The sequence below is a fragment of the Lepidochelys kempii genome, chromosome 9 (assembly GCF_965140285.1).
Source record: "Lepidochelys kempii isolate rLepKem1 chromosome 9, rLepKem1.hap1, whole genome shotgun sequence".
Taxonomy (NCBI): Eukaryota; Metazoa; Chordata; order Testudines; family Cheloniidae; genus Lepidochelys; species Lepidochelys kempii.
The window spans coordinates 1965703-1992869 of NC_136388.1; the positions used below are offsets into that span (position 1 = coordinate 1965703).

A 27167-nucleotide genomic window follows, 5' to 3' on the forward strand; every position below is an offset into this window, starting at 1 on the left:
CCACGAAACAGGAGCTAATAGCCGGTGTCTGGTGTGCGGCGACGGTTGCCGCAGATGCTGATCTGTTCACACATGAGCCGTGAGCAGCCCCACAGCCAGTGGGATAAAGTGGAGCCCGCTAAGTCTTGGCAGAATCGGGGCCTCAGCTCATAGGTCAGGGACAGTCATTCCATGCTCATAGAGTACCGAGCTCACCAGGGCCATGAGGATCTACACAACAGCAATAGCAATAATTACAGTTAATTAGCCCCAGTGACTGGCACGTTGCCAGCAGCCCAGCAGACTGTAATGTTTTTCTTTATGCCCAGGACACACCCTGCCCCCTGCTCATGTCTCTGTTGGTCTCCCAGAGGGAGCCCGGAAGGGTCAGAAAAAATTTAACCTCCCACCTCCAATAAATAACACACATATTTCAGTTCAAGTTTCCTCCATAGAGACTTCAGCAAGGGGAGTGGGTGAGGAATTACGGCCACACAGGTGCTGGACTGAGAACACCAGCTCATTTCCCATAGGACACCTACAGCTGTCACATGGTAACTGCTGGTTACTCTTCAACTGCAGCTGGATTTAAAGCAGCAATGCGGAGGGAAAAAGCTCCCCCCATCCCATCCCCAATCCCTTGAGTCATCCCAGCTCACTTGAGCCGTTATTTAGAATATATCACAGTGCTGACCAGGAGCATCATCCCTTTGAGTCCCTTCTCTCAGATTCCATTCTCCCCTTTTTTGATTAACCTCCTACAATGCAGGTTTATTGATTTTTTTTTATGTATGTATGGAAGTGTTGTTTACTACTTATCATAACACAGGAACTAGGGGTCACCAAATGAAATTAATAGGCAGCAGGTTTAAAACAAATAAAAGGAAGTATTTCTTCACACAACACACAGTCAACCTGTGGAACTCCTTGCCAGAGGATATGGTGAAGGCCAAGACCATAATAGGGTTGAAAAAGAACTAGATAAATTAATGGAGGATGGGCAGGGTTGGTGTCTCTAGCCCCTGTTTGCCAGAAGCTGGGACATGAGCGACAGGGGATGGATCACTTGATGATTACCTGTTCTGTTCATTCCCTCTGGGTCACCTGGCACAGGCCACTGTCGGAAGACAGGATACTGGGGCGAGATGGATCCTTGATCTGACCCAGTAGGGCCATTCTTATGTTCTTATGTTTAAAGTTTAACTAACCCCCCCCACCATCTAACTGTGCTGTCCCCACTACACCATTCACCCCTCTTCTTCTACCATAGTATTCAGGCTCAGAACCTGACAAACTGCAGGCGCTGCCATGTGAAACAATCTCAAAGTTCTGCAGCCATGCTATGTCTGTAAAGAAAGGAAACGGTACCTTGGCTGCTTTGTTCCAAACACTACAAAGCTGTGTGGGCACAGGGGCTGCCCTCATCCATTCCAGATTTCCAGGCCTTTTACATAGACCCCATGTGGGGCTCTTTCTTCTTTCCAAGGCACCCAACAGGAGTCTTAGTTACAAACCTAAAAGATGGATCCAAATATCTCCAGCAATTTGGGACATTAGACATTCAGATCCAGAACCAAATTGTGCAGTGCGAGCCCGTGTCTATGTGAATGGCAAGCCCAAGGAATTCTCACTCATACAGGGTTTGTTACTGTTATGAAAACCAGCCCAAGTCAGTAGGGAGCTTTTCTGAGGTGCCACAGAGCTCCCATGGGAATGTCATTGATGAACCTGCCAGGACGCATTGGTTCTCAATGAATTATTGTGAGACTTTGGGTGTTGTTGGAAATTGACCTGCAGGACAGTGACATGTGAACGTGCCTGAACCGAAACTGAATAAATGGTGCTGTTGGGCCCTGTCTCCGGAAACTAGTTGAGTTTGGTGCAATGCTGAAAACATGCTCTGGCTCAGAGTTCGGGGCAGTCTCCTGTGGGAAGTCCCTTCAAGACACACTCTGGCTGGATCCTATGGTACATCTTTAATGGGCTGTCTCATCCCCCTCAACTGCACAGACCCACACTGCAGCGGAATGCAATTTCAGACATAAACTTTGCATCTTGAGCTCCTTCATTAGGACTGGATGGGGCATCCATTGCACACATAGGTGAGCACATTCTCACGGTAATCAGTGGGACTGTTACCCGCACAAAATTCTCTGTCACTTGCACACTCTAGGGCACGCACCTCTACCTAGTTCCTAGGGCTCAAGGTGTAACCCTCTTAATTTAGACACTCTAACTTTACCTGGAGCCTGGAGGAGTAGAGCCCGGAGCCAACGGAGGGGTAAACCCCCATTCTTTCTGGACTCAGAGCAAACACCCATTCCCTCTGGACTCAGGTCTTAATCTTTTGAGGGTTTACAGGGTCTTTTACCAGTGAAAGAGCCTTACACAGTAATATCCTTAATATCCGTTTATTAACAATCACCAGAACAGAATGCACAGGTTACACATACAATGCTCACCACTCCCAATAAGGCAGATGAACTTTTCTTGATGGCCAGTCAGAATCAGGTCCATCTGGGGGACTCCAGGTTCTGCACGGTGTCATTGGCAGAGTGTTGAGGTCTGGCAGCTCTGATCTTGGGGCTGTGTCCTGGAGTTGGTTCCAAAGAACTTCCTTAAATTTGGACCCCAATTTATAAAGTGAAACTCGAGTCTTGCTTAGCGGTACTTTAACCAATCATTTTACTAAAATATTACTAACCAGTCCTAACATTGCAACAAAATTCTCTAACCAATCATACCCCACCACCTTAATTAATTTACACCCAGCAAAATTAATGATGTAACAGACAGAAACAATTGAGGAACCAGGGATCATACAGACAAACAATAGAGAAGTGAGGACCATAAAGATAAAACATTAAAGAAATGAGGATTTCACAATCACAACTATTGATAAGTGATTTCTTGTCAGACAGATGCTATCAAACTAAGTTTTCTTTAACCATCTTAAGATCTGTTTACTTATCTGGTGATGGCAGGTGCTATTAGGACGGGGTCTCCTTCTTAGCAGCCTGATATGAGATTTTAATGTAATTTAGATGGACTGTGAGGATGTGACTTCCTGCTTCTTGGTTTATGGCTGGTGCTCTCCCAATCTGGCTGCAGACAAAGGCCGTAGGCCTTACCATATGGCTACAGGAAAAGGCCTCATCCTTACAGGACTCCTTGTACAGGTAAATGCTTACCTCTGAGAGTGACAGTTGTATGATTCTGGCCTATCTGTATCGCTCCCAGGACTAGAGGGAGAAATGTACCAGACAGTTTTATTCTGTTCTAAACTACTTATTTAACTCATAGCTGCTAGGAGAATTACCCATAATGTTGCCCATAGAAATGACTATGACACTCTGTTGCTTGCTGTCAGCTCTGTTCATAGATTCATTATGGGTAGGGAACCACTTACAGAAACGGCAAATGTTTCCGTGCTGCAGGCCGCTCTGACTTCTCTAAAATCTGTTTTCTTTTGAAGCAAATTTTGACTTGGGTTTTGTGTTTTCTTAAAAAAAACAAACAAACCTCCAAAGTAACCACCCTCCAGACATTTGACTGTGAACAAGGCAAGCTGCCTTCCATTTTGAATGGATTTTCCGTTTGTTGGTTAGTAATGACCACAGCATTCCATTCTCTGGATTACTTTGAGAACAGGGATTTAAGGCCTAGCAAAGAAAACAGCCTCCCACGTCACAATTTTCCAATCCTGCCAAGTTTACAGCTAGCACACAAGGCGATCTTACCATCCATCATTTTGTGTCAGATCGGCCACCGGACCTGCAGCACCAATAATCCAAATGAGCATATCTGAGGAGAGCCCTTCGCTGCTCCGCCCTCACTTGTTTGAAAACCTCGCCTGAATAAACAAAATCTGAAAGGGCCAAGGCTGCCCAAAAGGAAACTGTAAACGATCCCATCTGTGAGTCTTGGCTAATATCTCCTCAGACGGAGAGACAAGGAGATTACAGGAAGAAGAGTCTCTCTTCGCTCAGGAGGAAATACTACTGCATTCTAGCATCCACGCTGCTCCACCTTCCATTCCTCCAGCGCCGAGCTTTCTTCAAGGAAGGTTCATTACGGGGGAACTGCAACATGAGCCTTCAAAGAGAGGGACACCATCTGAAAGGAGAAAAAACAACAACAACAAAAAATGACGCCAAACCAAACTGAACAAATTCAAGCTGAGGATACAAACATGGAGGCATCCAAAATTAGAGGCTAGTTTTGAAATTTTGGCTTAAAGGGAGTTGGCCAACTCGACAGTCAGGAATAGCAGCACTCAGGCCTCCAGACTCACCTTCCCTCACCCTTGCCCATTTCTAGAACAGCCCCTCCCTGGTGGTTCTGAGATGTGCATTGATCATCCCTCGCAGTGACATTTCAGAGCCAGAGCTGCCGTCGCACTTCCACCTTCCAGTTGCGGTGGCAAGAAATCTTGGCGCACGGTGACAGAGATGCTCTGGTGCTAATTACAGCTGTGCCAGACGTCAGAAGCAGTGGAAATTGTGAGGGCGCTTGTTCCTGTTAGATTTCCAGTTACATTCTACAGACATCAAAACTGGGGCTAATTAGTCATAGCACTTCAAAGAGCTTTAATGGCCTCAGGATGGGCCCCGCAACCCGACGCTGGAACTGAACAACAGACCTCTGGGCAGTTCGAAACACAGATCTGAGTTTTGGAGCTTGAGTCCAGCTATGTAATAACCAGAGCTGGATGAGCATCAGAAAATGTATTAATCAAATAAATTATCCTGGGACTAATTCTGTCAGCCAGTTAATTTATTCAGTGAATAATATTCAGCCAGCAATCTGCAGATGGGACACATACTGTACGTGACAGAAGCAACATTCATTGAAGAATTATTCTCTCAATGATTTTTAGCTAGCTCCAGTTACAATGAATTAAACTCCCACATGCCCTAGAGAAAGTATAGTGTTAGTATTTACAGTATTTTTCTACAGATGGGGAAACTGAGGCACAGCGGGGGGAAATAACTTGCCTAAGGACATAGAGAGACACAGCTGCTGGGATTGGAATTCAGGAACTCCTGGCTTCTGCTCCCTAACCTACTCTCAGCAAAACCACTGGTGAAATCCTGGCCCCATTGAACTCTATGGGAATTCTGTCATTGACGTCAATGGGGTCAGAATTTCACTCATTGTTTTTCGCTGGTTATAGTAAATTCCAGGGAGACACAGTATAACAAGTCACACCTCCACAAGTGTGTGTGAAATGGTGGAGCAGGGCTAAAGTTCTTTGTGGGGTGCCCATCACTAACTTTCATGGCTGGGATTTTCAAAAGGGAGTTAGGCCCCTGAGATTTGAGCACCTTGACTCCCCTAGGCTCCTTTGGAAATCACTTCCTACAGCTCTTAAGGTCAGAAGTGAACTGTGCTTGAACCAGCCCCTTGCTATGAAACGGGGCTACGGACGTTCGCTAGGACACTCTTTTTGTACCATTTGGAGTTCCGTGGAGGAAAAGCTGCTACTGTAAATAAGTTGAAGTATTTTTTACCATAATCATCACCACCACAAACTGGAGATGAAGAGACTTAGGGCCAGATTCGGCTGTTGACTTCACCAGTGTAAAACCAGAATAACTCCACTGAAGTCAGTGGAGTGACTGGATTTACACTCCTGTAACTCAGAAAAGAATTTGTTTCCTACAATCTTAATCTAGTACAACCACTGTCCAACATGGGACTGACCCCCCAGTGTTACCTCTTGCGTTCTGTCTAGTTCAGGCCATGGTTTGCAGGGCTAAGGACAATAAGAAGGCATTTTTAAAGTATATTAGGAACAAAAGAAATCCTAGCAATGGATAGGTCCATTATTGGACAGAGGTAGAAAATTGTTAATAATGACGCAGCAAAGGAAGAAATATTCAATAAATATTTCTGTTCTATATTTGGAAAGAATCAGGACGTGAAGTATTTCCAGCTTATTAGTAACTAAGGAGGATGTCAAACAACATCTACAAGGGATAAATATTTTTAAATCAGCATGTCTAGATAACTTGCACCCAAAGGTCTAAAAGAGTTGGCTGAGGAGATCCCTTGTCCACTGATGTTAATTTTGAATATATCTTAGAATACCAGGGAAATTGCAGAAGACTGGAAGAATGTTATTGTTGTGATAATATTCAGAAAGGGAAAGCAGGATGACACAGGTAACAATTGGTGCCAGGAAAAATAGAAAAGCTGATATGAGACTCAATTAATAACGAATTAAAGGATAGGAATATAATTTTTGCCAGTCAACATGGTTTTAATGAAAATAGTTCTTGTCAAACAAGCCTGATTTCAGTCCATGATGAGATTTGATGTCACTGACAAAGGAAACTGAATAGATGTAATAGACTTAGTCGAATGCCTTACAAAAGTCTAAGTACTGCAGGACATTCTGGTTAAAAAGGCAGCACTGTGCAATATCAACAGACCCCATTAAATGGATTAAGACCTGCTAATTTACAGATCTCAAAAAGTAGTCGTCAATGGGGATCAGCCTGGAACGGGGGTGTTTCGAGGAGAGTTCTGCAGGTTCATCAGGTCTAGGAGTAAATATCAAATCACAATGGAAGTTTGTGCATGACCCAAAGATTGGCTGATGGGTAAACAATGATGAGGACAGGGCAGTGATGCAGAATGAGGGTGATTAACTATTGGAGCAAACTCTTCAGGGAACTGGTGGATTCTACATCTCTTGATGTCTTCAAATCAGGCCTGGATGCCTTTTTTGGAAGATATTCTTTAGCCAGTCACAAGTTATTGGGCTCAATATTGGGGCACTGATGCAACCGATGCTGGGATACTGTGTCCAGTTGTGGCATCTGTAATTCAAGAAGGATGTTGATAAATTGGAGATGGTTCAGAGAAGAGCCCGAGAGTGATTAAAGCATTAGAAAGCCTGCTTTACAGTGATAGATGGAAGCAGCTCAATCTATTAGTGAGAAGGTTAAAGGGTGACTTGTTCACAGTCTGTAAGTACCTATGTGGGGACCAAATATTTAATAACGGGCTCTTCAGTCTAGCAGAGGAAAGTCTAACAAGATCCAATGGCTGGAAGTGGAAGCTAAATACATTCTGACTGGAAATACGATGTAAAATGTTAACAGGGAGGATAATTAACCCTTGGAACAAACTTACCAAGGGTCATGGTGGATTTTCCATCATTGAGCATTTTTCTATCAGGACTGGCTGTTTGTCTAAAAGATCTGCTGTGGGAATTTTTGGGGAAAGTTCCATGCCTTGTGATGCACAGAATGCCAGACTAGATCTAACGGTCCCTTCTGGCCTTAGACTTTATGAATTATGAGCTGCTAGTACCAGTGCACTCTCCTCAGTGGTAGGACAGCAAAAGCAGGGGATCTTCCCGTGTTAATTACAGTGCATAACAGAAGCTGGTCTCAAGGTCAAGCAGAAGGAAACGAGCGCTACTAATGGTCACTGGACAGCATTGGCTGTATGATGGCATTGGAGCGGGGTTTTCTGCTCCGTGTGTTTAGCTTGAACTAGAATATATTTACACCCCCCACCCAAAAAAAAAAAAAAAAAGCCCCACAGCACACCACGCTATATCTGGTGGGGACACACAGGGGAAGTCCAGCAGCAGTGCAGACAACGAACAAACTTTTCTATGCAGTGGCCACACTAACTATCAAAGGGCTGCGAGGGAAGGCCGTGCCTGCTCTGTGCTGGAGAAAAGCCCTTTTGTGCCAGAGATAAAAGGGAGATTGTTTGAGATTGGCTCATCCTGTTGGCTTATATCCCCTAATCTCCATAATGTGCCCATGCCAGGACTAACGTGGGAGCTGGCTGTCCTAGTGTTAGTCATGTCAGGTGGAAGCAGATCTCACCAGATCGCAGCAGCCAACCCCTGACTCTTATCACAGTTCTTAGGGAATTGGGGCTTCCTCTGGGGCCTGGCCATCTCTCACCTACGCAGAGTGCTAAGAAAACTAGAGGAGGGCTTGGATCAAAATGCTGGGCCTCACCTTTTCCCCTCCTTGGCACACTGCTCCTGAGCCAAGACCTCCTTCACTGGAGTGTTACAAGAGTTCCCTTCCGTGTCTGCTTCCTACTTGCCTACAAATCAGAGCCAGGTTTAGCTTCCCTGGCTCCCTATGGAGCACAGCCACGTGATGCCCCCAAGTCAGCTGGCCCTGCAGAGCAAACCAGGTCAGACCTAAGCTCCTGAAAACATTTGGTAACAGTTGTGCCTTTTCCCATTAAAATTTCATTACAGTGGGGACCTGCTAACTCTGCAAAATTGCAGGGACAGCTTTCAAATGTTGCCAGCATCACACGTCTTCCTGTAACACAACTACGTTGCTGTTTCGCATGACACTTTCCTTCATCTCCCCAATAGCCTGGTGCCTGCTGTGGTCACATCTGCAGCGTGTGTCCAACATGCCCCTGCTGTACAATCTTACCTTTGTTTTGTTGTGTATATTTTTTCCCTTTTCACCACAGGTCATGCAGACTCTGCAATGATAGCGCCTTGGGCAGTGACCTCACATGCTCTCACATGTTAAGCAGGATCAGGATAGGGATAGGGTACAGAGGGCCCTAGACAAATTAGAGGATTGGGCCAAAAGAAATCTGATGAGCTTCAACAAGGACAAGTGCAGAGTCCTGCACTTAGGACGGAAGAATCCCATGTACTGCTGCAGACTAGAGACCGAGTGGCTAGGAAGCAGTTCTGCAGAAAAGGACCTAGGGGTGACAGTGGACGAGAAGCTGGATATGAGTCAACTGTGTGCCCTTGTTGCCAAGAAGGCCAATGGCATTTTGGGCTGTATAAGTAGGGGCATTGCCAGCAGATCGAGGGACGTGATCATTCCCCTCTATTCAACATTGGTGAGGCCTCATCTGGAGTACTGTGTCCAGTTTTGGGCCCCACACTACAAGAAGGATGTGAAAAAATTGGAAAGCATCCAGCGGAAGGCAACAAAAATGGTTAGGGGTCTGGAGCACATGACTTATGAGGAGAGGCTGAGGGAACTGGGATTGTTTTGTCTGCGGAAGAGAAGAATGAGGGGAGATTTGATAGCTGCTTTCAACTACCTGAAAGGGGGTTCCAAAGAGGATGGCTCTAGACTGTTCTCAGTGGTACCAGATGACAGAACAAGGAGTAATGGTCTCAAGTTGCAGTGTGGGAGGTTTAGGTTGGATATTAGGAAAAACTTTTTCACTAGGAGGGTGGTGAAACACTGGAACGCGTTACCTAGGGAGGTGGTGGAATTTCCTTCCTGAGAGGTTTTTAAGGTCAGACTTGACAAAGCCCTGGCTGGGATGATTTAGTTGGGGATTGGTCCTGCTTTGAGGAGGGGGTTGGACTAGATGACCTCCTGAGGTCCCTTCCAACCTGGATATTCCGTGATTCTGTGATCAGACCTGGTCAGCGTATGGGTGGGAGACGCTCATGGACCTTGGCCGCCAGGGTGCCGCAGGAAGCAGTAGTGCTGTTTCCGTAGGTGACTCCAAGGCCCCAGTGAGGTGCTGCAGGAAGTGGGGTGGAGGGGCCGCTCTCCCGTCCCCGTCACTGCTTTGATTCCAGTCCCCCAGCATGGTGCTAAGGACTCTCGTACTCTGGCCATCCTCGTGGATTGGATGTTAAATCAAGGTCCTTGTCACGTCTGATCACTAAAGATCCCATGGCCCTTTCCATAAGAGCAGTAATAAGTAACGAGAACTAGTAATGATAATAATTGGTCATTAATAAGGGGCTTAGCCCTGGTATCCTGGCCAAACACCAGCTTGAGTAGCTGCATTCTGCCTCTTTAAATCCCCCTCCCGAAGAGTCAAATGGACACAAGCTTCTTCCTCGCATTCCATCCTGAACTGTTGTGTAGACTGCTGTCCTGTCCATGCGTACTGCACAGTCTGTACTGATTCCTAGAGCCCTGCAAATCTGCGGCTGCCTGCTTGATATCTGCGGCTATCCGGGCACCATGTTTGCAGATGGCAGATCGGATGAGGATACACATTTTGTGTCGGCGCAGGGCTCTACTGATTCCATGCACAGAACTTCCACTGTGTCCCATGATGTGGAGCAAAGAGAAAGGTACCCCGTTGCAGCTACTCGCTAGGCAAAGCTGCTGTTAAATGTCATTTACTTTTTGCAAATCCAAACAGAACCTGCCGGTCTGTCTCTACAGCCATTTTAAAAGAAATGTTCATGAAGTCAGTAACCCTCACCCCCATGTTAACTGAGCAGCGAAGGAGCCGTGGGTGGAGTGGACAGGCGGCACGGCTAGGCCTTGAATAATGAAAGCTAACACAGTTGCTTCAATGCACCCTGAATTAAAATGAAACTGTGTGTCACACTTGTTAAATATTGGGAGAAGGGATGTTGGAAAGGGCACTTCGGACACAGGCACCAAGCTGAGGAAACAAACAGGGTTTTATCAGGACCCGTGGGTTGTTGTCCTATCTCTGGAACGAAGCCAACTTTTGTCCTTAACTTCACCAACCAAGTGTGAAGAAACCTGGGGAAGGAAGTTTCTCGTGGTAGCGAAATGTGATTTGGGAGATGGCACCATTTGGACTGCCACCTCTCTGGCAGTCACTGACGTGGCACCCTGCCCAGCAGGGATGTTCACAAGCACAAATACGACTGTCCTGACCTTTGCTTCCCACACTTATGTCATCCTATGGCAGGGGTTATCAATTATTTTTTTTGTCAAAGTCCAAATTTCTTGGTCAAGGCATAGTCAAGGTCCAGACTCCAGAGAGAATAATACAAAAATAAAACAATAGTGATCATAAGTAAATAAAAAGATGTTGTGGTCTGTTCAAAAGTGCCTGGGGCTCTGGATTTGGCCCACGGTCCGCCTATTGACTACCCTGGCCCTATGGCCTTTGGAGTCAGGGATTTCTAAAGACTGATTTCCAGAGGGGCTCAGTGCCTGCATTTCTCACGGACTTCAAGGGGAGTTGTGAAGGCTCAGTGCTCCTCCATTGCTGCAAGAGGGTTAAATCATGATGATCGTTAGGGACAGGAGAATTAGTCCTCATAAAATAAGCTATATATGCCCACCCAATCCATTGAGGACTACAGAGGTTTCTGTGTGGTTCATTGCTTGTGGGTAGCCAGGGTGGGTATGTTCACATGCGTATCACTGGTACGAAACCAAGCACAGAATGTATGCCACCCATACACGCCTTCTGCCTGGAGAGCAGTTAGGCAATCACAATGCCTTAGTATGCCAAGACAGCTCAAGGTGCTCAAAGACGAATCCACATGTCTAGCCTGCAATGCCAAGCAGCTAGCTCAAAGTGGGGAGAGAGCTTGGAGCTGGGGAGCAGAGCTGAGTGGGAAATGGTTTTCCCATCCCAGGAGGATTTTTGAGATTTGAAAAGTCTCCCCAGCCTAAACTGTGATGAAATCTCCTAATCTCAAAATTGTTTATTAACCAAAAAATCTGGAAAAAAACCCAAAATTTGGATCGGGTCAATTGAAACGTTTTGTTTTGATGTTGACCTGCTCCCCCTTACTCCCCCCCCCAACTATGAATTAACTTAAATTTCTAAATGAAAAGTTGTTTTGAACCAAAATGGGATGTTTGGACAACTTTGAAACCCCCCCCCCCCAATCTTTTTCAGAACAGGAGAAGTCAAGGACCCTCAATCCCTTCTCGCAAACAGTTTTGGTTTCAAGAAACTGGCATTTTCCAATTAAAAAATATTTTCGCTGGAAATTTCCTGACCAGCTCTACCAGGGAGTCATTAGTTTAGATTTGCCAATGCAGGAATTTCTCAGGAATGACAAAGCAACTTCCAAAAAAAAATATTTTTTTTAACAAAGTTTTTGGCTGAAGCATAGTGTTTGGAAGCAAAAGGAGGCTCCGATAATGGTACCAGTTGCTTCCAGCAGGTTGTTTTGCCCCTTTGCGCCCTCAGAGTTCCCAAAAAGCAAATTAACTATGATATCAATGAGTTAGGCTTAAACCTTTGATTTACGGTCCTCCTCTGCAGGGGAAAAAAGGAACCTATTTATCCTTTCTAGGTTAGCTCATTTTTAATAGCATGCATGCAGTATTCGTGATAGAGGCAATGTCCTTCCAGATGAGCTCACACACACATGCCCTGTATACAATATAAGAATATAAGAATGGCCATTTTGGGTCAGACCAAAGGTCCATCAAGCCCAGTATCCTGTCTTCCGACAGAGGCCAGTGCCGGGTGCCCCAGAGGGAATGAACAGAACAGGGAATCATCAAGTGATCCATCCCCTGTCGACCATTCCCAGCTTCTGGCAAACAGAGACTAGGGACACCATCCCTGCCCATCCTGGCTAATAGCCATTGATGGACCTATCCTCCATGAACGTATCTAGTTCTTTTTTGAACCCTGTTATAGTCTTGGCCTTCACAACATCCTCTGGCAAAGAGTTCCCCATCTGCAAACCTGCCTCAGAGTTTTTAGAAGCCAGCACCAACCAACCAACAACAAGAAACTGCTGAGGGATTACATGAGGTGAAGGCTGGAAATCTGGTGGACCTTTCCCAATATTGTTTGTGCTGGCCCCTGACCACAATTCCTTCTACACACCCCACTCTGGCACTCACCCAACCACCCCCTTCCCCTTGGAAGAGCGAATGAAGAGGTAAGGAAGGAACTGGAGCCTGGTTTATTCCCACTTGTGCTTTCTTGCATGAGTTTGTGTCAGGCTTTCTTAAATGCCAAATGCAAAGATAAAAACAAGTGATGAGATCTCCAGGGAGAACAAAGGGGTTATTCACGGGGGACGAGTGAATCTCAGAATCACTGGGCCAGATACTCAGCTGGTGCTAACTGGGGTCACTGCACTGAAGTCAATATTGCTACACTGATTTACACCAACTGCGGATCAACCAGATTATTTGTATTCCTGTAGCCCCTAAAAGCCTTGACTGAGGTTGGACTCAGTTGTGGTAGGCCCCCTGGAGACCAGGGTTTGGTCTGTGTTTGTACAGTGCCCAGCATAATGGGGTGTGGCCTCTAGACCGTACTGCGGTAGAAACTAATATCAAGCGCATCCACACTGGAGGGTTGGTCCTGGGAATGGGCGACAGGGGATGGATCACTTGATGATTCCCTGTCCTTTTCATTCCCTCTGGGGCACCTGGCATTGGCCACTGTTGGAAGGCAGGATACTGGGCTGGATGGACCTCTGGTCTGACCCAGGATGGCCGTTCTTATGCTTTAACTATGGCAGTGTGACTAAAGCAGTACCAGCTGCATGTGTAGACAAGCCCTTAGAAGGTGCCTCATGTTGGTATTGCTTATTCCCCTTTCTGTATCATCTGTTTCTGTCTGGGATGGGGGAAAAGCTACACGGCCACGGACACAGACACACACCTTTATACCGGCATAAACTGGATTCGCTCTAGAGCTTTTACTGGTATAACTATTTTGATTTTTTTAAAAAAATCATATCCCTAAGCAAAAGTGTGATAACAGTAAAACGTTCCAGTGTCCACTGGGCCTTCCTATCATGGATCCCATCTTGGCCCTACTTACCTCCTGCCTGAAAGGCTCACTGACTTCCAGACATGAGCTCCAGGTGGGAGGTGGAGCAGATGGGAAGACATTTGCTGAGTTGAGGAGAAAACCAGGTGCCAGAGTGGGCAGAGACAGGTGTGCACGTGCCCAGGAATCTGGGGGGAGTCTGCAGGGGAGTTGGCAGCTGAGGGTGTGTCACGACTCCTGCAGGCAGGAAGTAAGGACAGGTCAACAGCTGGAGAGCTGGGCTGGGGCATTTTGAGGGGAGTTGGTTACAGGAAAAGGTCACTGGGATTGTTGAGGACGGGAGAGATCAGCAGATGTGGGGAGAGTCTGGCTGCAGGCAAGAGCACTGTGTTTGTCTTCAGTGCAACAATTTGCTTGGCCAGGTTGAGAATTTTGAAGGGCTCCTGATTGGAGAAGACCTGAACTGAGTTGGGAAATTATTACCACATTCTATGTCTGAACAGCTACATCAGCGCTAGCAGTAAGAAGGGGCAGGCGAATCCTGTGACATGCAAAGTTCTGCAGAACTCTCAGGGCCAGATCCTGATCTGGTGTAAATCAGCATCTCTCTGCTGAAGTCAGGGGAGCTGCTCAGGATCTGGCCCTCACACTATTTTTGGGGGTTGTAAACCTTGTTCCGAGTTTGCAAACCTGTCTACGTTTTCCATGGGCACTCGGGCAACAAGGACAGGTGCAGTGCTAGCTGGGCAGCCAGACAAGACAGATGAGAGACACTCATCACCCCAGAAAGCCAGTCTGGCACAAAAGGGTACCTACCATTCTGCGTAGAGCTGGGCGGAGAACCAAAATTCTGTTTCATGGAGGGTTCTGAGATAGCGATGGATTTGGGTTTTTTTTCTGATTAGGGATGAAACCTGAACATTTCAAAGTTCTCTGCAAAAAGAACATTCCAGAATTTTTGAGTTTCTTTTTTGTTTAGATCAATCAAAGCGTTTCATTTTGATGAAATCTAAACATTTTTCTTTTGTTTTTGACTTTTTTTTATATTTTATAATACAGAATATTAAAGAATGAAACATTTTGTTCCCAAAAATGGTCATTCAACACTGTCAGAACTTATTTCTCCTTTGTTTCTCTGATACAGAATTCTGGGGAAACACGTGATTTTGCAGGATGTTGATTTTGCCAGAACTGCAGTCTCAGATGGAAAATGGTTCTGTTGACGTTGTTCTCCCCAGCTATAATTCAGTGTACATCCTAAGCCAAAAGCACCCGGTTAAATTCCATGTCTATATGCTGAGCCAAAGGCATTACACCAAGGAAGAATTTAGCCCTCAGCAGTTGTTTTTCATTATACTTTTCCCACCTCCTCCTTTCTGGTCCTTCTTCCCTTCTCTCTCGGATCATCACCTCGTCTGTATACACTTGTATTTCTCTCCGTCCGTCTCCTTCATCTTCCACCTGGGTATATTTCCTTCTTCCCCTCCCCCTGAGCAGGGCACCAGCCCAATATCCTCTGAGCTGAGGTTCTGAAAGGAGATGAGTTGCGTTTCCCCAGCGAACAGGTCTGGCTGTGGTTATCAAGGATTCCCTTCTGGGTGCAATGTATGAAAAATCACAGAACGTCCTCACCTCCACCTCCTCTCCTCGTGCTTCTCACCTTCAACAATGGCTTCAAAAGCCCCCTTGAGAAGGAGGTTGGCCAGTGAGCTCATTCACAGCGAGCCATTTTCCTTTCACACTGATTGAAATGTTACTCCTCCAACTCCCCCTGAGCACAACTGGCTTCTCAGGGGCGGGCGTCTTGACAATGCACCTGCACCTCCTGGAGGAAATGCAGACTGCTCCTCGGCTCGCTTTATGGACGTTCTAAAGCAACTGGAGGTAAAAGGGTCTCCATTTCCATACCTAGGCCTCTACTCATTAGCTAAAGTGGAATAAATTCCTTTTATCTGCATACTTGTTTTCAAGGATAATAATGTCCTTTTGTCTGCGCCTCCTTTTACTGTTCCCAAGCTAGGGTAATTGCTGATCGTGGTTGAGTTAATACATATTTACAGCCATGTAAAGGTAGTGAAGGGCTCCTGTAGTTTTATTTGGGCCATTTTATTTAACCAGCTATAAAGTCATTAACAAGTTGTTCAGTGGTAGCTGTCCCTGGTATTTATCTTGTCCCCACGTCTTGGGAGGAATTTAGGGCAGGCAGATGGCTCGGTGACGCCACCCTCCCGCACCGGAGACTCCCAAAATGGGAATGGAAGGGCTGGCAAGGGCCACACTGAGCACTCACTTGCCTTTCACACTATTTTTTTTAATTCAAAGACAAGGCGGATTTCTCCTGTGAAAGGGCCCAGTACTTAGCAGGAATTCGGCATCACTCCGTGGCCACGCTCCAAGGAACACATTGCTATGACAGCCCACACACGTGGCGGAAGTGGTGCTTTCGAAAGCACGGCCAGCGAATTAAGGCTGGTTACCTCCTGATTCAATGCTCGGCAGTAGCCAAACATTAGGCTAACCCCTCAAGAGCTGAGGCAAACAGGCTCAGCCCCAGCTGCGGGACGGGAGGGAGAGCGGTTCCAGGCAGCTGAGAGTCAAACAACATCCAGACTGGAACAAAGAGGAGGGACCCCAAGGCAGACTGGGACTTAGGCCTCGTCTGTGCTCTGGAGATAACCCATTCCGGTGCTGCCGCAGGCTCGTCTGACACAGCTACGGAAAACACAGCTCAGGGCAGTCCATCGTTCCTGGCCAAACTGCGTCTCAGCTGCATTGGGCCATCCACACTTGCTGCCACGCTGCATCACTGTCTGTGTGGCAAGGCATTTTGGGAAAGCCAGGGAAGCTCTCCCATACTGCCCCAGCGTGAATTCCGACAGGAAGAACTCTTCACCCTAGGGGGAAACGTTGAAAGGAAAAACCAGCTTTGGAAAGATTTCAGGCCCGGATTTCTGCAGTGCAGTCTCCAATCTGACCTATCCTCTTACCTAAAAATCAACCCTTCCTGCGCCTTGATACCAGTGCCTAAAAACTCTGAGTGAGATGGGGCAGAATTAGAGCCAGGCAGATAATTTATTACAGACATTATCTGATTAATTTTGCCTTGTTTTCCTGCCATCCCAACTCAGATTAGTTTCTGCAGATGATTCTTGGGCCCTAGCTGGTTTGCCCACAGTTTGTTACAAGTGTGTAAAATGCAAGCTGTTTTGATTGGACACGAAGCTCCCATGGCACGGTTCTGTGGCCTGGGACTAGGACAGTGTAGTGCTGAGAATCAGGTTTGCAGAGCAAAATCTGGCAGTCAGGAATCCCCAGGAATATTCTGCAATGTTCACTTTGACTTGGCTGTTATGGTGAATGCTCCCGATGGCAAACTCCCACTTGCTAGACTTGGGGCTCTTTGGATTCAGTTATTATGCTTTTTCCAGGTGTCCCAAATCACTGTGCAAAGAGTGTGTGCGCTGAGAGATTAGTATGTGTAATCGGGGGAGGGGGGGAAATCTCCTCTTCATACAGTGGGCTAATTAACTCCCAGTTTAGATGCAGAATCATGATGAGCTATTGGCTGCAGGAATGTTATTCCCAAAGGGAAGCAAATACCTTGTCGGAGTGGTTAGCCCCATTCCCTGGCAGTGAATTCTCAGAGAAAATTCCACTCCATTCTCCTGCTGCTGGCTCCAGCTTAGCGTCTGTTCAACCTACTTCTCCTCTGCATGCATCTGAAAGAGCCATTCAGACAAAAGCTCCACATCTGAGTCTATTTGCCAAGTGTGCAGCTGGGTCAATTTGCAAAGACAAAGGAAAGCTCCTCTGTCAACAGGTCTTAGAGCTCAGGTAGCCTCAGTGAAGAGAGGGCAACAAGTCAAAGTACTTTCAGAAACTATCAAACCACACTTAAATCCCATCCAGCAGAAGAGGCTGGGGCAGCAGGAGGGATAAAGAGAAGCTCAGAGCAATGGCCTCGGCAGCAGGATTTGTAAGCCCACCAATTAGTGCTATTAAAAAAGATAATTAGATCTGCTCCATGGAAATGGAGGGAGGAGGCAAAATGCATTTTCCATTTAGTTTTATTTTAATGACTCTAAGTAGTGTCAGGAGATGCCAAAAATGCATTATTGAAAATATTAGCGGCTCTCTTGGAGGATGTGAGTTCATGGCAGTTCAAATGGGAGGTCGGGAAGGCAGCTCTTTATTACACCGGAGACTGTGTTTTTCTGCTCTCTATCATCAGCCAAATGATACGTTACAAGTAAAATAAATTGGAAGGGGTCAGATCGGGACAGGGAAATTCCACCTCCTGAACACCACCCTTCCCCACCTCCAGAAAGCTTTTATTTCCAGCAATTATTAACTTTATGGGACTGGCTTGTAGAATTTAATAGAAATGTGTAAGCTTTATAGATGCATCCTATTGAATTGCGTAGAGGATGATGTTCTTTGTGAGGATTCTGTAGGATGGACCAATCAAGCCTATAGATAGGATAGAATTCTACAGGGTTTTCACATGAGAGATTCAAGGGCAGAAGGAGGCGTTTCCTTAGAGATAACCCTTGTCTAAAGGAACAAGCACAGGGGTAGGAAACCAGAGCTTCTCAATTCTCTTCCCACCTCTCTCACTTACTGACCTTACAAACACTGTGCATTTTATAACTGTTATGCAGCTAGGGACTGACTGCCCCAGTCAAGTCAAAGGGAGTTTTGCCATTCCTTTCAGTGGGAGCGGGGTCAGGCCCTTAAGACTCACATTACCCCTGTGAAGTAGGTAAATATAAGAAAGGACGATGACACGATAGATGCCAGGAGCAATTCCAGAACCTTTACCATCTCAGTAAGAATTGGCTAGATAACAGTAGTTAATGTGTGTAAACCACTGAATATAGATTGACCTTCTCCCCATTACCCATAGCTTATCACCTGGCTATGTACGTCAGTGATTTCCATAACCACCACGTGCTGTGGGGCCATCATAGGCTTCTTACGGATGCCCAAGTACCAGGGGACAAGTTTATGAAGCACAAAGCACTCAGAGAGCTCTGACAAATAGCTCTCTCTTCACATCCTCTGCCCATCACTGTCTTTCACTGTCGAGGAGGTAGGCAAGGCCCTCTCACTCAGGAGAGCAAGAAAAATCATAGGGCCTGATGGCATCTTTCCAGAATTTCTTAAAAACTTTGGAGCCAAGGGATGGAAATGACTGGCAGCACTGTTCTCTAACAGCCATTCCTCCTGGTCCTTCCCAAGGATCTGGTGTGAGGCTATGGTCATTGTCAAGCCTGGGAAGCCAACCGGTAATTCCCCACCATATTGGCCCGTATCATTCCTCTGAACATCATCACGCAAGCTCATGGAGAGATATATTACTGTCAAGGATCATGCCGCCTGTAGGAGTAATGTTATGGAGTGAACAAGCCAACCAGGCTGCCACTGCACTCACAAACTTAACAACACACTGAGGCAGGATTCCAGGGAAACCTCAGGCCTGGGGCAGCCTTCATCAACTTATCTGCTGCCTATGACACTGTATGGAGGAACAACCTTCTCCTGAAAGCCAGCAATATTATCCCACCCAATGCAATGATGACATTCTTCCGAGACATTCTGACCAATCTTAGCTTTCACATTTTCCTTGGTGACCAGGGCAGCAAGCCACACACTCTCAGCGCTGGCCTACCACAGAGCAATCCTGTGTAATATCCACCCTAGAAGCAATCCTGTGTAATATCCACCCTAGCAACCTTCCTCGAACATCACCATGGAAATTTGGCTATGCTGGTGACATTTCTCTGACTGTACAGGCACAGGATTTATCTATTATAGAACAAATCCTAACCAAGGACCTTAGAACCATGGAGGAATATTTCTTATACTGGTATCTAAAACCACGCCCCCCCTCCCCCCGCCACGGCTGTGGCGTCAATATTCCGTCCAAACAATCGAAAGGCTAGGGCAGAAACTCATGTGAACTCCTGTGGTCAGAAGATAAGACATGATCCTAGCCCCAAATATCTTGGTTTGATATTCGACGGACACCTCACATACCACTGGCACCTGACAAATATCCACAACAAAATAAAATATGTGTAAATCTCATCCAGAAATGGACAGGAAAGACCTGGAGGACTGATGCAAAAACTCTGCAGATCTCCTCACTGGTCTTTGTCTACTCCACAGCAGAATACTGCTTTGTGTCTGGACACACAGTTCCCACACAGGGCTTGCTGACTCTCAACACCACCATGCAGATCATTACAGGCACAGTAAAACCAATGCCACAAATGTGGTTTTCCATACTGGTGCACATCCATGCACTCCAAATCCACCATGACGTGAGACTTCTTTGGAAGTTCCATTGTATTCAACGGAACAAGGATCTTCCAGTACAGGAAGACCTAAATAATACATCGAGATTCTGACTCAAAACTAGAAAACCGTTTTGGCTTGCAGTGTGAGAGCCCAAACACCCAGGGTTCTCCCCCAGAGGTCAATGGTGAGCAAGATGCAAGGATGCCAACATTCCAAACACACACTTCCTCAAGGACTCAACCAAATTTTAAAGAATCCTTATTGTGGTTACAGGGACAAACCATCCCGATGTGTAGAAAGAATAGTAAATATAGCAGGTGACCAGCTTGGCTTAACAGTGAAATCCTTGCTGATCTTAAACACAAAAAAGAGGCTTACAAGAAGTGGAAGATTGGACAAATGACCAGGGATGAGTATATAAATATTGCTCAGGCATGTAAGAATGAAATCAGGAAGGCTAAATGACACCTGCAGTTGCAGCTAGCGAGGGATGTTAAGAGTAACAAGAAGGGGTTCTTCACAGGTATGTTGGCAACAAAAAGAAAGCCAAGGAACTTGTGGGCCCCTTAGTGAATGAGGGAGGCAACCTAGTGACAGAGGATGTGGAAAAAGCTAATGTACTCAATGCTTTTTTTGCCTCTGTCTTCACAAACAAGGTCAGCCCCCAGACTGCTGCGCTGGGCAACACAGCATGGGGAGGAGGTGGCCAGCCCTCCGTGAAGGAAGAAGTGGTTCGGGACTATTTAGAAAAACTGGACACACACAAGTCCATGAGGCCGGATGCGTTGCATCCGAGAGCGCTAAAGGAGTTGGCGGCTGTGATTGCAGAGACATTGGCCATTATCTTTGAAAACTCATGGCGATCGGGGGAAGTCCCGGACGACTGGAAAAAGGCTAATGTAGTGCCCATCTTTAAAAAAGGGAAGGAGGAGGATCCTGGGAACTACAGGTGGGTCAGCCTCACCTCAGTCCCCGGAAAAATCATGGAGCAGGTCCTCAACGAATCAATTCTGAAGCATTTAGAGGAGAGGAAAGTGATCAGGAACAGTCAGCATGGATTCACCAAGGGAAAGTCATGCCTGACTAACCTAATTGCCTTCTATGATGACATAACTAGTTCTGTGGATGAAGGGAAAGCAGTGGACGTGTTATTCCTCAACTTTAGCAAAGCTTTTGACACGGTCTCCCACAGTATTCTTGTCAGCAAGTTAAGGAAGTATGGGCTGGATGGATGCACTACAAGGTGGGTAGAAAGTTGGCTAGATTGTCGGGCTCAACGGGTAGTGATCAATGGCTCCATGTCTAGTTGGCAGCCGGTATCTAGCGGAGTGCCACAAGGGTTGGTCCTGGGGCCGGTTTTGTTCAATATCTTCATTAATGATCTGGAGGATGGTGTGGATTGCACCCTCAGCAAGTTTGTGGATGATACTAAACTGGGAGGAGTGGTAGATACGCTGTAGGGTAGGGATAGGATACAGAGGGCCCTAGACAAATTGGAGGATTGGGCCAAAAGAAATCTGATGAGGTTCAACAAGGACAAGTGCAGAGTCCTGCACTTAGGATGGAAGAATCCAATGCATTGCTACAGACTAGGGACTGAATGGCTAGGCAGCAGTTCTGCAGAGAAGGACCTAGGGGTGACAGTGGATGAGAAGCTGGATATGAGTCAACAGTGTGCCCTTGTTGCCAAGAAGGCCAATGGCATTTTAGGGTGTATCTGTAGGGGCATAGCCAGCAGATCGAGGGACGTGATCGTTCCCCTCTATTCGACATTGGTGAGGCCTCATCTGGAGTACTGTGTCCAGTTTTGAGCCCCACACTACAAGAAGGATGTGGAGAAATTGGAGAGAGTCCAGCAAAGGGCAACAAAAATGATGCGGGGTCTGGAGCACATGACTTATGAGGAGAGGTTGAGGGAACTGGGGATGTTTAGTCTGCAGAAGAGAAGAATGAGGGGGGATTTGATAGCTGCTTTTAACTACCTGAAAGGTGGATCCAAAGAGGATGGATCTAGACTATTCTCAGTAATAGCAGATGACAGAACAAGGAGTAATGGTCTCAAGTTGCAGTGTGGGAGGTTTAGGTTGGATATTAGGAAAAACTTTTTCACTAGGAGGGTGGTGAAACACTGGAATGCGTTACCTAGGGAGGTGGTGGAATCTCCTTCCTTAGAGGTTTTTAAGGTCAGGCTTGACAAAGCCGTGGCTGGGATGATTTAGTTGGGATTGGTCCTGCTCTGGGCAGGGGGTTGGACTAGATGACCTCCAGAGGTCCCTTTCAACTCTGATATTCTATGATTCTATGAAATAACCCAGAGGTTTTCATTCCCACAGAAAACATGGTCCGCTTTGATTCACATCCGCACGTCACGTGGCAGGTGCGCCTGCCTTCTCCATAAAAGGGGCCTGTGACACAGTCCTGTTTGTGACTGCAGAAATGGACTTCGAATTATGGAACACCTCATTGATCAATGTCCCAAACAATCCAAACCCAATGGTATCTCTGCCATCCACTGCAGGTCATCTGAAGTAATTAACTGGATTGCCCATCGAGACTGGAACATTTAACATGGCTATTTCTAATACAAAAAAGGAAGAAGAAAAAAAACAAACTATCTTCAGTTTCTACAGGAGGAAGCGGAGTCTCAGTCAAGCTAGGACCAACGTTTTCAAAAGAAGGAGAATCAATGTTTTCTGACTCCTGGTTTGGATTGATGCAGAGTATCTATATAATTCTATACGCTGGTTTAAGAACTCCATAGACAGGATCTCATTCTCTCTTAAATTCTATAGGTGTTTAAAGTCATTGCTACAGAACCCTCTTTGTTTCATACTTTTTAAATTCTATGGACTTTTTCCACAAGGGAATTTAACAAGATCTTGGTCTTGCTGATGTATTTATAAAGTTTTCTGTGTGCTTAATAGTGCCACCAACATTTGAAATTAGTGTAAAAACTGAACATCTGAATCCGCGGGCACCCTCAGCCTTCAAAGCTTTGGGCTGAGAAAAGAAAATAAAGGAAAATTTGAATGTGTGAAACTATTGCAACTTTGAGGATTTCTAAACTTCTGAATCACTTTCCTTGAAACTTGGCTTGTGACTTAGATATCAAAAGATTCTCAAAACAATCTATGTTTGAGCAAAACCTATGGTATGAGCAAAACAGACTGGGTTTGAACATTGTAAAGTTATGCTTGGGCAAAATTCCTTTCAGGAAAAAATGGGTATGGGTTTTTTGTGTGTTCGAGTTTTTACAAAGGAAAACACACACAGAACTCAGAAACAGCTAAAAAGATTTTGCTGAAATTGCACAAAAAATTGCCTCTGGGCAGAGACCAGAAAACAACATATTTGGATGAAATTTGGATATTTTGAGTTAGATAAGCATTCACAAATTGAAACAACAAAAACTATTATTCTAGCCATCAGGCATGTCTAGTAAAGACATACAATTCAAACATATTCTAAGTTTGGAGAGGCAGAGCAAAGATTTGGGGAAGGTGAAATACGAATAAGGGAAAACAAGTAACGTTAAATTTTTTTAAATTTCATTAAATTTGATCCAAAATAAAATTCTGTCTAGCCCCTTTCTTCTTTCTTATATGTACTGTCAGGACACAGATGTATAAATATATGATGTTCTTACCAAATGCCATATTTTTTCTTTTAAAGTTAATCATATTTATTTTTATACCTGTCTAGCAATATAGCACGTGTAACACTAATATATACAATCATACCATACATATGTATTTTATACATAATGTACATTTTTATTTTCAGATAATAAATCACATGTATAAATCTTATTAATCATTTAAACAGCCCCCTTATAATACCGCTGGAAAGATTTTCCAACTCAAACACCTTTTAAGCTGCAATGACATCATGTCTGTCAGGACATTGTTATATAATGAAGATTGTAAGATATTTTCCCCTATAAAATCACTGCAATAAAGTTTGTTGTTATAGTCATTAAATTCAAGTTTTCTCCTCTTACCTTTTCCCCACTCTGGAGCCATCCATCATCAGGTTGAAAAAACCCACTCTTGCCAAGGTGAAATAGTTCGGGTCCAATCATGAAGTCTCCACCCTGGCAAAATGCCCATCAAGTTCAGCTGGAGTTATGTACAAGTCCTTTCTAAGTAATCTTTTAGGGGCCTTGACCTCACCTAAGCTGTAAGAACTAGCAGGGAGAGCAGGAGGAAGAAGTAGTTCCAAGCTGCATCTCGGATCTTGAACCTGAAAAAGAAAAAGGTTTCATCTCATGGAAGTGAACACCTTACCAGGAGCCACACTGACAACCTTTGTGCATGCAACACCCCGTACCGCACCATACCTCCAAGGAAGACAAGGTAGAGAAAGCTTCACTCTCTCAGAGCAATAGCATCAATGGACGTTTTGCCTGCATGAGAGTGTCAGGGCTTGGTCAGGATTGGGACCCCTACAAAGAGCCACTGTTTATGAACTTTTGTTACAAGTAGACAGCAGATGCTAATGGTTGGACAGTGGAAACCTCTGGCCTACAGAAACAAAGACCAAAAAACTCAGGGCATTCAGAAAGTGCCCATTTCATTCTAAGAGCTTAGAGCAGAGCTTCTCCAAAATAGCTGTGCCCTGTGCTGAGAAATTCGGGGTATCCTTGCATGGCATTCAGCATCAGTAGTCCCATCTCCTACAAACTACACTTCCTAGCAGGGCACAGCAGCCTGAGAAATAACTCTTGAAAATTGGAAGTGGAAACACTAACAGGGTTCAAAAAAGAACTAGATAAGTTCATGGACGATAGGTCCATCAATGGCTTTTAATCAGAATGGGTAGGGATGGTGTCCCTAGCCTCTGTTTGCCAGAAGCTGGGAATGAGCGACAGGGGATGGATCACTCGATGATTCCCTGTTCTGTTCATTCCCTCTGGGGCACCTGGCATTAGCTACTGTCGGAAGGCAGGATACTGGGCTGGATGGACCTTTGGTCTGGCCGTTCTTATGTGTCATGAATGAAAACGCAGATGCTCGCTGTGCCGCTGCATCTTTCTGACAAGCCTGAATAGCAATCAAAATTATTTCCTCCATCTGTGCATGAGCCCAGATTCTGCCCTCCATTATACCACTGTAGATGCAGAATACCCCCACGGACTCCTATGGGGTTGGTCCAGCTTCATGCTAGGACCAAAAACTGTGAGCAGAATTTCAAGCAATGTATGCTTTCCAATCACGTGTGGAGTAGCTGAGCCAGTTCTCCGCAACAGTTCCATCTCCATGTGACAAAGGCCGGGATGATTGTCCTAGACATGGTGATAATGAAAATAATAAGCAACAACAACAACAAGAGCCTAATTCCCAAAGTTGCTTGTCAAGTGCAAGTGGAGCAATGCTGTCTTGGCATCTGCTGCTGCTGGGACATCCAGGTGCAGCCAAGGGTCTAGTATGTTCCTGTAGGTGTTTGCACACCCCAGGAGCAAATGGCAGGTGTCCTTCTACCCAGGGAGGCTTAATTCATCTCAGCTAATTTTAGCAGTTGCTGTCCCAAATCTACAGGTATCACAGCAGCCTTGTCTGGACTGAGCCTCAGCCAGCTAGGCCCCAGCCAAGCCCCAGTTTAATTCAGACACTAGGAAAATTGCTTAGCTGGGCCAGCAGGTTCATGGAGCTGGGTGTCTTCAGCGAACTCATCATGACAATCGCAGAAGAGGGGAGAAAGGAAAGATCCTTCCAACTCCTAGAGAGCCCTCAGGCTGGACATTTCCCCTGGGATCTCTCCACTGAAAGGCGTAAAGCTACCCCAAGGTGAGCCTTCCCAGCTAGGGACAGCCAATCCAGTTTGTCCAGATCATTTTGAATTTTAATCCTATCCTCCAAAGCACTTGCAACCCCTCCCAGCTTGGTATTGTCCGCAAACTTTATAAGTGTGCTCTCTATGCCATTATCTAAATCACTGATGAAGATATGAAGCATTAGGGCTTGCATCATACATGGACATGAACCCTGGAACTTTGGGAGAAAGTTACATCTGAGTCCAAGTTCCATAGCTGATCCTTATCTCTGCAACAGGCTGACACAAAGCCAAAGCTCTGAACTTCCCCAGTGTTTGGGGCTCAGAACCAGATTTTGTGGCTTGGGCCCACAGGTTCCTGCATAAGCCAAACGTGCAGCCTTATTTCAGAGTTGGCCAAGCTTGGCATCTGTCCAACAGTCACTTTGGGGTGAGAGACAGTTAGTTCTCTCACTCACTTTGGGGTGAGACACAAAGTTCTCTCCCCATTTCTCCCATGTCAAACAGTTAACTTTGCTGAAAAGTGAACTTCACAAGCTTGCTGGGTTTGTCCTTTGTTTGGGCAGGAGGAGGCCAGGGAAGGGGGATGGAAATGGTTTGAATTTTTGACTTACAATTGTCCTTCCAAATTAACACACAAAGTCTATGGCAGGCCCTGGCTTACCCCAGCTGCAGAGTCGCCAGTAGCTTTGTTTCTCAAAGATCCCCTCACTGACATGAAGCCAATTAACAGAGAGACAAACGCACCTGCCTGAGTCTAATTACAGCCCATCTAAGGCTCACTCAGAGATTAGGACCCCACAGGGGCGCCACTCTCTTCCCCACAGGCCAATTCTAATGATGGGATTATCCCAGCAGGCGCTGTTTGGGGACATTATCACCTCTTATTTAGTCACAGAGGATTCCTGGGTTTCTTCTTACCCTGATTTTCTTACCCTCACTAAAACTGATGCACTTTCCAACCCAGAGAGAAAAGAACACAGTACTTACTGCACACGGAACAATTAAGCTATTAAGCTAACTTGGTTGATGAGTTCAGTTTTCTCCCTAATACATTTCTAACGACTTCATCCAATAAATCCAAAGTGCCAGCAACTGGGGGAGAATGCTTGTCACCATAATGTAAAGACGAGTGATTTATGTTTCTGGAGAGGACACAGACAACCTTGGGTGATTTATTAGTATCATTCACTATATCGCCCATCTCTTTAATTATTTGCTCTACAGGGAGCCTCAGAGATGCTCGTAAAGGTGGCTGGTTGTCAAGTCCAGATACTTACTGTTTGGCTTGGAATGATTTTTCCCCCTCCTATCTGCAGCTTCAGTGTTCTTGAAGGAAGCTCCAGTTTGACTTGCTTATGTTGGACCTGCTTCACCAAATGACATCGAGTGAGTATGCAGACTCGAAGCCACAGAAGTTCTGACAAGGTTAAATCCAAAAATCTGGATGCCCATCTATCCATCGGTTTTTATACAGCATGCGTCACCATGGCTACCTAGCACTTGTTATCTTATTGGATCCAAATCTCTGAAATGCCTCAGGCTCTTGTCCATCGCTGATAATGATGCTTTCCAGTGGGAACAGACAGCAAGAATTACAGTGGGGATGACAGCACGAACAACCTTTCTATCAAGGTTTGCCCAGGGTGTCAGCACACACA

The 27167-nt window shown here is 45.7% G+C and overlaps 1 long non-coding RNA gene across 1 annotated transcript; it reads right to left on the minus strand.

Moving 5' to 3' along the window:
- Window positions 1-2394: 2394 nt before the first annotated feature.
- On the minus strand, window positions 2395-23876 carry LOC140916838 (uncharacterized). The gene is made up of 3 exons (XR_012160667.2): window positions 23735-23876; window positions 3720-4095; window positions 2395-2596 (listed from the first exon to the last, which is right to left on the minus strand). It is a non-coding gene; the product is annotated as an uncharacterized LOC140916838 (long non-coding RNA).
- Between the last annotated feature and the right edge of the window lie 3291 nt (window positions 23877-27167).